Raw genomic sequence first — 12,383 nt, 5'->3', positions numbered from 1 at the left:
ATTGACTCAAGATTAATTTGTTTGAAAGTGATAAATTACTTATATTAATCGTAAAAAATTTAATCATGGCTAAGTATAAAAATTTTGAAAACGTAAATTTGGCTACTTTGTTGAGAAGTTGAAACTTTGGCTATTTTGCTAATCAATAAGTTTCAAATAATTTTGTACAATTTTTCTTTCTTCTTTCTATCTGAAACTAAACCTATGTCACAATTACCCGAAATCTGTTAAAATCTTAAAGTAAATTCGACACTTTTATAAGAGAAAATGGTGATAAAAATATCCAAAGTTTGAACATATTTACATTTTCTTACCAATTGTTTAAAACCTGCGGGCAAAATACCTAAGGTTATATTTCATCAACTCTGTTACTACCCGTATCGTTAAATTAAAAATCAACGGTCCAGATTAGAACTTGTATTAAAAGAATTAAATTAGGAATTATTAAATACATTTTATTAAAACGGAACGAATAAAAAAAAGAAAAACAAATTAACAGAGAACGAGAAAAACGAAACCTAATTTCCCGTTCGAACGAAAGAACGAACGATGGACGAGCCAGAATCGTCGAAGAATCCTGGCGAAGACTGTTATGAGAGATTTTTCCCATATAAAAAAAACATTTTAGGCCCAACTCAAACGAGGACAAAGCATCTCTTCGGCCTCATCAGCTCGACCTCGGCCTCACGAGCTAGACCTCAGCTTAACGAGCTCGACCTCGTCCTCACGAGCTCGACCTCGGCCTCACGAGCTCGACCTCGGCCTCACGAGCTCGACCTCGGCCTCACGAGCTTGACCTCCAGGAGGAAGTCCAACCCAGAGATTGTGAATGCAATCCCTGCCATGCCAAGGGCCAAGAAGGAAAAGTACCAGCCCATAATTTCCCACAACTCAAAAAGGTTATAGCAGCCCCCACATACCAAAAGGCACGGCCACACGCCAATGAGCTCAGCTTATTTGTTTTCTGGGACCCACCAATAAACCATAATATCACCCCAACACCAATCTTTCCCCACCAAGAGCATTTTCTTTATCATTCTTGAAGCCATCTCGGCTGGGCCCTACCAAATCCCTCAACACGCAACCTCCAACTACTATAAATACCCCCTCTCATTGAGGGGAAAGATAAGCCCATTCCTTCTGAGAAAAAACTTGAGACTTCTCTCTACTTCTCTTGATGCCATCCTTGGCCTGAAGTGAATTCTCCTCGATTTCTCATTCTCAGAGATTTCGAAGCCACGAACGCAGCCGACCCGGCGCTCGCGATCCAGCCTCGACGCCCGTCGAAGCCTCAACTCCCGCCGGCGCTGCAGACCCGTTCGGCCCCAACGCGCGCGAGCCGACTCTGGTGCTCGCCGAAGCTTTCATCTCAACCAACGCTGCAGATCTAGCCGACCCGGCGCTCGCGATCCAGCCGCGACACTCGCCCTGAACTACGTCATGACCTGATCCCGACTAAAGGGTACGTAGGCAGCCAACCTTTGTCGCGGTCGCACCCCCATTCACCCTCCAGATTCCTCATTTGGAGGTGTTTGGACGAACTCAAGGGACATTCACAGCTAAGGGACGACTCGGATTATCGAGTCCGACACGCTCGAGTCGAGGCGAGACCACTTGGTCCGGCCTTGGGTCTAACCGTCTTCGACTCCTAAATCGTTGTCCGAAAAACGGCGACAACATCTTGGCGCTAGAGGAAGGGGATCTCTCGACCTTGGCGACACATTCCCTCTACCACTTTCACTCCTACTACTCTCACGACTCTCGGACGATGAGTCACGTTCCCACTACCTCCGCAGGGACTCGAGCGACGAGCTCGAGGTACGGTCTCCGACGCCTCGCGCACCGTCTTGAAGGGCGACCTCGCGATAGCGAGAGCCAACCCCGAGACCCGGTGAATGACCCCGAGGCCGAGCTCCGAGAGGACACGGCCCGGCGGCTTGCGGAGCTCCTTGACCGTCCCGGCGTCGACGGCTCGCTCATCGCCAATCTCCTCGGCTACGACGTCGAGGGTCGATCCGCCCGAGACGACTCCGACCCCGACTACGTGGGGGAGTCGAGGACCAATGAGGCGACTCCTGGCCTCGCCCCTTCACGGCCCGAGAGGTCCGATGGTGCACTGGCCGATCCCTCGCACCCGGCGCGACGCCCAGCACGGTCACATTCCCGGGGGCTCGCCCCCTCGGTTTCAAGAGGCGGCTGGACACGGCCCCTCGCCGAGGAGAGAGTGACTCTAGGGGACGATGGGGCCGATAGCCGAAGCGCTCGCCGGACGGTCCGGCCAAGGGCGACCTCGCCTCGCCACACTCCGAGTGCGGACCTTAGAGAGCGCTTGACGGCGCAGAGAAATTCCCGAGGGGAGGATCTCCGCCAAAGGCTCAACTCCCGAAGGGACGCACTCCCCGCCGCAACTCTCGGCCGGCCTCAGGCCAATGTCGTGGACCAAGCGTCCAACGAGCGCCAGCCGGCGACTCCTGTGGCCCCGGCGGTCAGCCCTGCTAACGGGCTTGACATGGTCACGATGATTCAGAGCCTCCAAAATCAAATCATCGAGATGAGGGAGTCGGGGAGGCAACGGCCGTACGGGGGGATTGAGGAGTCATACTCTCCATTCGCCGCTCAAATCCTCGCACAGCCTTGCGTGGGGAACTTCAAATTGCCATCCATCCCTCCCTATGACGGACGGACTTACCCAAACTTCCACATCCAACACTACGAGACATGGATGAACATGCAAGGGCAGCCGGATGCGACCCTATGCCAAGCCTTCAGCCTGACCCTCACGGGATCGGGCTTCGAGTGGTTCCGAAGTTTGAGACCGGGTAACATCCCGTCCTTCCGGGCTCTACGAGAGGCTTTCCTTGCCCGCTTCGCCACGCTCGTGGCACAAAAGAAGTCGAAGACCCACCTCCTCTCCATACGGCAAGGGAGAGACGAGACATTGAGACAGTACCTCGCTCGCTTCACCGAGGAGTCTCACAAAGTCGAAGGGTTCGACGACAAGGACGCCATCACGGCGATCACCGAGGGAGTTCGCACGAGCCACTTCCTCAAGTCTATTGTTGGGAAAGTTCCGCGGGACATGGCGGAACTGATGACGAGAGCCCGCACGTATATGGGAATCGAGGACTATCTCAATGGCCGAGATGGCCAGAAGTCAGGGGGACAAAGTAGTCGACGCCGCGACGACCAAGATGGAGATCGTCCCGACCCTCGAAAGAGGAGGAACAAGGGAGGCCAGGCCCCTAACGGTCACTCCCTCCCCGGGCCGAAACTGTCGCACGTCGATAGCTTCCGAAAGTTCTCGACGTTCACCCCTTTGAACACTCCGCCGGAGCGGATCCTGGCTCTGCACCGTGACAAGCTAGGAAGTCCTACTCCTCTCACGAAGGATCCCGCCAAGAGGGATCGAAACAAGTTCTGTGAATACCACCAAGATCATGGGCATCTGACGTCCGAATGCTATCAACTCAAGCGTCAGATCGAGGCCCTGATTCAAGACGGGAAATTGAAAGAGTACGTCCTTAGAACGATCGGGACATCCGCGGCACACGGTGAGCGCCCGCGGCAAGAAAGAAAGGGTCCGGCGACGGTAACCGTCACGGACCGAGCAGCAATTGAAGAACCAGAGAGCTCGCAACTGCACGTCGTGGGCTCAATCATGGGCGGCCCGGAGTTTGGAGACTCGTCCACGCAAAGGAAGAAGTACGTGCGTGAGGTTTCCCAAGGGAAAATAGTGCACTACATCAACCATACGTATGAGGCTCCACCTCCGACCCCATTCGAGTCCATGTTCTTCACCGGCCAAGAGGCGGCACGAGTCCTCCATCCACACAACGACGCGATAGTCGTCTCGGCCCCGGTCGCCAACAACCTCGTCCGGAGAATCCTAATCGACAATGGGAGCTCCGCCGATATAATCTTCAAATCGGCGCTGGACAGGATGAAGCTATCCGGGATGAGACCGACCCCGATCTCGACTCCGCTCTTCGGCTTCTCCGGGGAGAGGGTCATGACGGAGGGAACCATCGACCTCCCGGTCACCTTCGGGACACCGGGGGGGCTCGAGGTCACCCACATCGTGTCGTTCTTGGTCGTGGACCAGCCCTCGGCATACAACATCATCGTCGGCCACCCGACTCTCAATCTGTTAAAGGCCATAACGTCCACATACCATCTGATGATGAAGTTCCCGACCGAGAAGGGGATCGCCATAATGTTGGGAGACCAATCAATGGCGAGGATGTGCTACATCCAAGGCGTGGACGGAAAGGGGAAAGGGGTGATGGTGAGCACCGTCTTCCAGCTCGGGGACAAGTTCCCGTGCGAGATAGAGGAAGGAGGCACCTTCAGAGAATTGGACCAAAGGGACGATGTCGAGCATCGAAAGGTGGAGACACCGGACGACCTCGTTCCCGTCGTGTTGGACGACGCCAAGCCTGACCAAGTAGTCAAGGTAGGCGCCCAACTCCCGTCCGAAGTTCGAGCCCAGCTCGCCACCTTCCTTCGCGAGCACAAAGACGTCTTCGCATGGACACACGCCGACATGCCGGGGATCGACCCCGAGATAATGGTTCACCGTCTCAACCACGACGGACGTTCAGTGGAGAGAGGTACCAAGCCATTGGTGAAGAGGTTGACAAACTTCTCGCCGCCGACTTCATCAGGGAGGCGGAACACCCCAAGTGGGTGTCCAACGTGGTGATGGTCAAGAAGCCAAACGGGAAGTGGCGGATCTGTATCGACTACAAAGATCTCAACAAAGCCTGCCCGAAAGACAGCTTCCCTCTCCCGAGGATCGAGCAACTTGTGGACGCCACGGCGGGCCACGAGTTATTAAGCTTCATGGACGCCTACTCAGGCTACAATCAGATCCGCATGCACGAGCCGGATCAGATCAAGACCACCTTTGTTACAAACCGCGGACTCTACTGTTACAAGGTCATGCCTTTTGGCCTCAGAAACGCGGGGGCGACGTATCAAAGGTTGGTGAACCGAATGTTCGCCGACCAAATCGGGAAAACTATGGAGGTCTACGTGGACGATATGCTCGTCAAAAGCCTCAAGACCCATGACCACGTTCGAGACCTAAGAGAGATGTTCGCGATCTTGCGACGTTACAAGATGAAGCTCAACCCCAACAAGTGCGCCTTTGGGGTCGAGTCCGGAAAATTCTTGGGCTACATGGTTAGCCGCCGCGGGATCGAGGCTAAACCTGAAAAGATTAGGGCGATCTTATAGATGAGGTCGCCGCGAAAAGTGAAAGAAGTGCAAAGTTTGACGGGAAGGATCGCCGCTCTGACACGATTCGTTTCCAAAGCCACTGATAGGTGCCAACCGTTCTTCAAGGCACTGAAGAAGATCGACGGGTTCGTATGGACGGAGGAGTGCGAGGAAGCGTTCCGCAGAATGAAAGCCTATTTCACCTCCCCCCCGTTCCTCGCGAAGCCAAAGAATGGCGAAACCCTGTACCTCTACCTCGCGGTTTCCGATAGGGCCGTGAGCGCGGTCCTTATACGCGAAGAAGACAAGGTGCAATGGCCGATCTATTACGCTAGCAAGGTGCTCCTCGACGCCGAGACCCGATACTCGGAAATCGAGAGATTGTCCCTCGCCCTCGTCATGAGCGCGAGAAAGCTACGACCCTACTTCCAAGCGCACCCCATCGTGGTGCGCACGGGACATCCCATCGAGAAGGCCCTTCAAAAAGGGACCTCCTCTCGAATGGCCATATGGTCCCAAGAGTTGGGCGAGTACGGGGTCGAGTTTCAGCCGAGAACCGCCATCAAAGGCCAAGCCCTCGCCGACTTCATAGTAGAGTTCACAAGCGCACCCTCGATTGGCGAAGGAGACAAAGATAATGAGAACAAGGAAGACAAGGAGAACGACTGCATCGAATCATCGAAGAAGAGAACCAACAGCCCGATAGGGCCGGTCTGGGACTTGCACGTAGATGGCGCGTCAAACGCCCGGGGGGCTGGCGCCGACGTTGTACTCACAAATCCCGATAGGGAAAGACTGAAATACTGTTGGAATCGATCTAGGGTTTAAGAAAATAATTAACGCTTCGGGAAGCGGCGGAATTTTAAAATTTTCTTTTACAAGTAAAACAGTTTTTACTAACCTAGACAAGTGCAAGTACATGTAATTAAAAACCAATATGAGCTAGAAGTTTACTAACCTTTCTTGAAGCTTGAACTTTGAAGAAGCTTGTGGAAAGTTTGCAACGCTCGTCTCCCCTCGCAGCACGTCTCTCTTTCTTTCCTCGGCACCTCGAGCAACCACGAAAGTTTCTATCACTAAATCACTCGAAAAGAAGGAATCAGTGAGTGGGCACTTTTAAACACTACGACTTAAGAACGAGTCTCGAAGTCGCAGAGCTAAACACTAGGTCGAGTGAGGACCTAGGTGCCAAGACAAGAAAAAATCGAAAATAAACTAGAGAGAGAGAGAGAGGATTTTCGGCCACAAGTTCTAGAGAGAGAGTCTCTCAAATCTCTTAAACTTGGATGAATGAAATGTGAGGAAATGAGGCTCCTATTTATAGGAGAGGTCTCACCTTCAATAAGGTAGTTTCCTCTTCCATGGAATATCACATATTCATGAGCCAAATTCCTCTCTTTCCTATTGAGACACTCGGCCAAGCTAGGGCTTCTAGAAGCCTTGATTTGTTTCCTATTTTGTTCAAGGCTTGCCTTTTCTCTCAACATGGCCGATTCTTTATGCATCCCATATGCAAAATTTGTTTTCTCTTTTTCTTTTGGCAAGTATCTAAATACATTTATGCACAAAATAAACTCTCTTCTCTTGGGTTTGGGCGTGTAAGACTTTCTAGAAGCCTTCTAGATTTTTCTTCATTTGTTCATAACAACATAAGAAAAGCCCATTAAGAATTTTCAATAAAATTCTTATGAAATGAAATTAATTCACAAGGCCCAATGATCAAGTCATGGCCGAGTGACATTAAGTCATCAAATGAACTTGTCAAAAAATTTATTGACATTCATTTCATCCTTTGTCTCAAAAGACAAAAATACCCTCTTGACTATTTTCGTACTTGTTTTGACTTAGCTTCCAGTTTAACTATTCCTATCGATGTGATTCGTGACAGTGACCTCATGGACCCAAATGAACAAAGCTTTAGCTAAACACTTGGACTCAAAAGTTCACAAACCTTTTCCAAGTTTAGCTTAATGCCAACTGACTCCACTAAAGAGCTGACACTGAAAATCTCTCGGTTCAAATGAATTTATTTTCTACTCAAGAATTCGACCTAATTATGATGAGCGGATCCACTGAATATTATCTATGTTTACCCTTCATGAATGTCATCAGCTAGTCGGGATTTACTAAATTACCATTTTACCCTTCTAGCTGTTATTTCCTCAACTCCTTTGTCGCTTGTGAATAAGTTAGAAACAATGTATTGACGAGGAGCTAACAAGTCACATTGTTTCATCCAAAAGAGTCAGGACTCAATTTGGACACTGGCCAGTTTATTTATTCACACTCCAAGGAACAAAGCATGAGGTGACATATATTGCATTTCAGCAATCTTGTACATGAATTCCATATCTATGAGAACTTCACAAAGTTACTCATGACAGACTCACAACTTAGTACTTCACCAATAGGCCTTGTTCGGAATCACATAGTGAGTCCGAACTTTGACTTTCTCAAATGAGAATACTAAGGTGTGAAATGTCATGTCTCATTTCAGGATTAAGGTAAGCATGATGCAATTCATACATAGTGACTATGAGACATAAGAGGTTAAATGGTTTGTTCTTATATTGTCTCTAGAAGTGCACTGGTCAATTCAGTACCTTCGGAAGATACCTAGAAGAACTATAGAGTCCCCAACTCTCAATGCCTCATAACCAGACATCATAGATTCTTCTAACAATCATACTGAGGTCAATAGTCCTTTGACCCTTAGATTGCGAATATATCGTTTTAAGCAAACTACGAAGAGTTTGTTCATGCAAATCTACATTTGTCTCTTCGTAAGTTGTTAGGTTTGTTTATGGACTAAAAGACTAGGGTTTTATCATAAAGCTTCAAACAAAGAAAGAATGAATGAACGTTTCAACTTTATTATTAATGAATAAGCAATTACAAGCAAGAGTCTTCGTAAGACTATATGACATCAAATGTACATCAATAGACACTACTACTCTTCTTGTGGGCACCATTGACAACAAACTCCCACTTGACTCAAAGAAGATGTGAGTAGTCCTACATGCCTAATCCCTCTCGAAGTCGGTCGAAGACCATGTTCGCTAGGGCCTTGGTGAATGGATCTGCCAGAGATCTACTTCACCTCCACGTCTCCGCGTTGCGCGATCTCTCGAATCAAATGGTATTTCCTCTCAATATGCTTAGAGCGCTTATGGCTTCTAGGTTCCTTTGAGTTAGCGACAGCCCCACTATTATCACAATAAAGGGTCATGGGCTCGTCGACGTTTGGAACAACTTCCAAATACTTAAGGAATTTTCTAAGCCATACAGCCTCTTTTGATGCTTCACAAGCAGCCACATATTCTGCTTCCATTGTGGAGTCAGCAATGCAAGATTGCTTAATACTTCTCCACACAACATGTCACGACCCGCGAGCCTTAGCTCGCCCACGAGCCGCGGCAGAGATCTTCGTATCTTACTTGACATAAATAAAATTCATAAAAACTTTGGTGGAAGCGCTTCCAGAAAACATTTTCTAGAAAAACTTTTAAAATATTTACATAAACGTCTCAAAAATATGGGCGAATTTTTCCTTTTTCTTAAAACATACTATTTAAAACTTTACAAACAAAAGACTCGTCTTTTAAAAACAAGATAGACTCATTCGCCCTTGACTTAGCCACAGGTCGGCAGCCGTACATACACACGCCTACTTACTTACCGGTTTCGCTGATGCTCTGCTCAGTCTTCTTTAGCCTTTCCTTTATCTACAATATCAAGATAATAACTGTGAGTCGAAAGACTCAGTAAGCGGATATCTACATATCTAATGCACAATGCACATAACACATAAACAATACATAACATGAGATCATATCTTTTCATAACTTGCGGAAGTATCGGCTTAGGTCCCGATAAATCCACCTTACTTGAGAATCAATCGGCTTAGGTCCCGATAGATTCATCCTGCTTAGGAATCACTCAGCTTAGGTCCCGAGAGATTCCTCTTACTTAAGAATTCACCAGCTTAGGTCCCGGTGATTTACATCATAACATTCTTTTATCATAATCTATGGAATTACCAGCTTAGGTCCCGGTAACTCCTCTTACTTGAGAATATGCCAGCTTAGGTCCCGGCAATTCCCATCATACAATAAATTTCCTGCTCGGGATCCCTTAATGATATCCGCACGACACATGTCTTATTGGCGCCAGACAGGAGGGTGCACAGTCTCCTGCCTAATCCCCATGTGGTACCAGCACGAAGCATAATAGGTACCTGCTAACAAGGGGCATATGTCGGAGGCGGTACCATTCTGTGTTTTCTCTTTAATTAACTTAACATGAGAGACTGCTTAATTCGGGTTTAATCCCGATCTTAACATATATTCTTTTCGCTTATTAACTCGTGAATTATAAGATCTTGAGATGCGACTCCCAAAGATCCTATCATAATATTCTCGCTTTTGAATACGAGTCTTAGCTTCAATCTCTCATAATCCAGTTCACTAGGACTGGATCTCTGGAAGGTGGCTAACTAAACACATAGCAAAGGCTCGGGTTCCTAGTTACCTCTAGCCATTTTTGTTAGCCGGACTAATTCCGTTTCCCAATTCGTTAGCGGCTTAAAGCCCTTAATCTTGATAGTGAATTGTCGCTTGGTTTATCTTACTCTTGCTTACTAGAAAGCATATAGAAAATGCACGTACAATATATGTATATATATAAAGATATATATAATATTTCTTGATATTGTAGGTGCCTATAATCCACTTACCCGGATAACGATTCTTTCGAATCCTGAGATCTTCTCTTCCAGATAAAAGGGTTCTTCTTAACTTCACGTATAACCCAGTCCTCGTAAGCTTCTCCTGCTAATCCTTATAGCAATCTGGACGTATCTATGGAAGAGAAAGATCGAACATTGAGCATACTCAGTATCTCGTCCATTGATCTACTAACGTACACATTTCTACTAAAAGAAAGCTCATAAGGAACGTATTCAAAACGTCCTCCTAGTCACGCTACTCAGAGCGTCTAAAAAAAAACAAACATCAGGGAATACATGACAGAACAGAGACTAAAAAGAATCGACGCCTAAGAACAAGGCCTTAACAACTTCCCTGATCTAGGCTAAGAAACGCCCCGCTATTCGACCACCTATTCTTTTGACGGGACAAAACCCATTGCTTAGGATAGGTTCCCGAAGGTCGAAACTAAAAGAAAAGAACGTATAAAGATACTCTTACTAACAATCTATAGAATACGTAAGTTATATGAAAATAACTCAAACCGACACTTCTCAAATGTGGTTTAGAAAATATTCTATGACTTGTCTCTTTTTATTGACAAGTTATAACGTTTGAGAACGTAAATAAAACATTTCTCGTTGATATTCTTTTTCCAAATTAAAAGAGTCGAGCTTATAGTCGAACTCGATTTTTAATACATAATTAAGATAAATATACTAAATAATTACGTGAATAATCAACGAGTTTAATAATGATACATATTAATTTATTTTCCTTACTAACTTATATTAAACGAGCTTAATTACAAAACATACATATTGATATTATATCGCAACTCTCATAATCTAGAACGACCCAACAAAAATAATTATAGTTCGCACTAGCACGAGTCGAGACTCGGGAAATTTCTAGACTTTCTAACACTAAACCGAGACTTCGCGAGTCTCCGAACGAAACCCGACAGCCGTGAACAGCCCCCCCGAGAGCCGCCACAAAGTTGCTGCCGTCCCCGGCCCAACAGCTCGTCCCAACCGAGCCGATGAACCTCGCTGACCAGCCCCGCTCCGTCGTCACTCGCGCAGCAGCTCCGACACTCTTGGACAGCGCCCTCGCCGTCCCGAACCGCTGCCTCGAGGCCTGTGCCGCCCACCTAGACCGAGCCTAACACTCGACACAACTCACAACAAAAGAGAACGACTTAACAACTCTATAACAAAACTTCAAAACAACCTTACACGTACACAGTCAGCAACAATATCACAAACAATAACAATAACTCGTCCAAAGAAACCCAAAACAACTAATCTCAGTCACACGGCCAGAACCAAAACCAAGGAATCTCAATCTCGTCCAGAAATCAAAACAAACACACGGCTGGAACAATTTTAAATCCAACTCATCCAAAATCACCCCAAAACAAATAATCATCATCAATCTCGTTCCAAACCTCAAACCATGAAAAACCCCCAATCTTAAACCCTAGAAATCACCAATCAACGGGTTTGATTTCTTACCCAAATTCTTTCATGGATTTGGAGTCTCCGGGGTTCTCTCTCTCTTTCCCGGCGTGATTTTCCTCGGCGACGATCCTTGGTGACTCACGGCGTCGGCGCTCTGCTCGGCTGGGATGCGCGCGCGGGCTCGATGGCTCTCGGCCGAGCGTTCTCCTTCCTCAGTCGCTCGCTCTCCCTCGATCTCTTTCTCTCTCTCGCTCGCTCGACCGCTCTCTCTCTCTTGCTCTCCCTTCTCTCGGCTCTCTCTCTCGCTCGGGTTCTCTTCTTCTTCTTCTTTCTTTTTTTTTCCCGTGTCTTTTCTCTTTCTTGGGCTGGTATGTTTTTTTTTTTCTTGGTTGCCGATTCCCTTATTCGGCTAAGTGATAAACATCACTTTGAAGAAGATTCCACACACTAATGACGTGGCAATGCTCAACCTTATCCTATTAATTACAATCCAACCTCTTTTCCTTGTTTTCTTTCAAATGGGTCCATTAAAAATCATTACAACCAAGTCCTCTTCATATAATTATTTAATTAAATCCATAACCGAACGGATTACAATTATATGATTCGAACCGAGAATTTTCTCGTTCGTTCTCGAATAATTTAAATATATTTAAGGTTTCTCGGAATTAATTCTCGTCCTTAAGAATTTATTTCTTAAATTAATTTCCGGAATGTTTCCTCGGAATTAATTTATTAATCGAGTTATACTCGATAATTCCTTTGTTTATTCCGAGATTTCCATAACCTTAATATATTTAAAATTAATTCGATAAATCCATTGAAATATAACCCACTCGAGAATTTAGTTGTAACAACGGAAACTCGCTTATTATCTCCAAATACGAGTGACGCAGAAACTTGTCCTTACACAACAGCTCCACCATTAAGGATGAACACAGATCCCGAAGTGGATTTCCTGGAATCCTTATCCGCTTGAAAATCGGAGTCGGTA

The 12,383-nt window shown here is 46.9% G+C and overlaps 1 long non-coding RNA gene across 1 annotated transcript; it reads right to left on the bottom strand.

Annotated features, from left to right (window-relative positions):
* Nucleotides 1-10,641: 10,641 nt before the first annotated feature.
* On the bottom strand, nucleotides 10,642-12,027 carry LOC149402480 (uncharacterized). Its single transcript, XR_016295973.1, has 2 exons — nucleotides 11,444-12,027; nucleotides 10,642-11,096 (listed from the first exon to the last, which is right to left on the bottom strand). It is a non-coding gene; the product is annotated as an uncharacterized LOC149402480 (long non-coding RNA).
* Nucleotides 12,028-12,383: the final 356 nt, after the last annotated feature.

Source organism: Urtica dioica, chromosome 3 (assembly GCF_054948205.1).
Source record: "Urtica dioica subsp. dioica isolate 48M chromosome 3, U.dioica_male_clone48M_v1_H2, whole genome shotgun sequence".
Taxonomy (NCBI): Eukaryota; Viridiplantae; Streptophyta; class Magnoliopsida; order Rosales; family Urticaceae; genus Urtica; species Urtica dioica.
The sequence above is the reverse complement of the archived record's forward strand: the minus strand, read 5'-3'. Positions and strand labels throughout refer to the sequence as shown.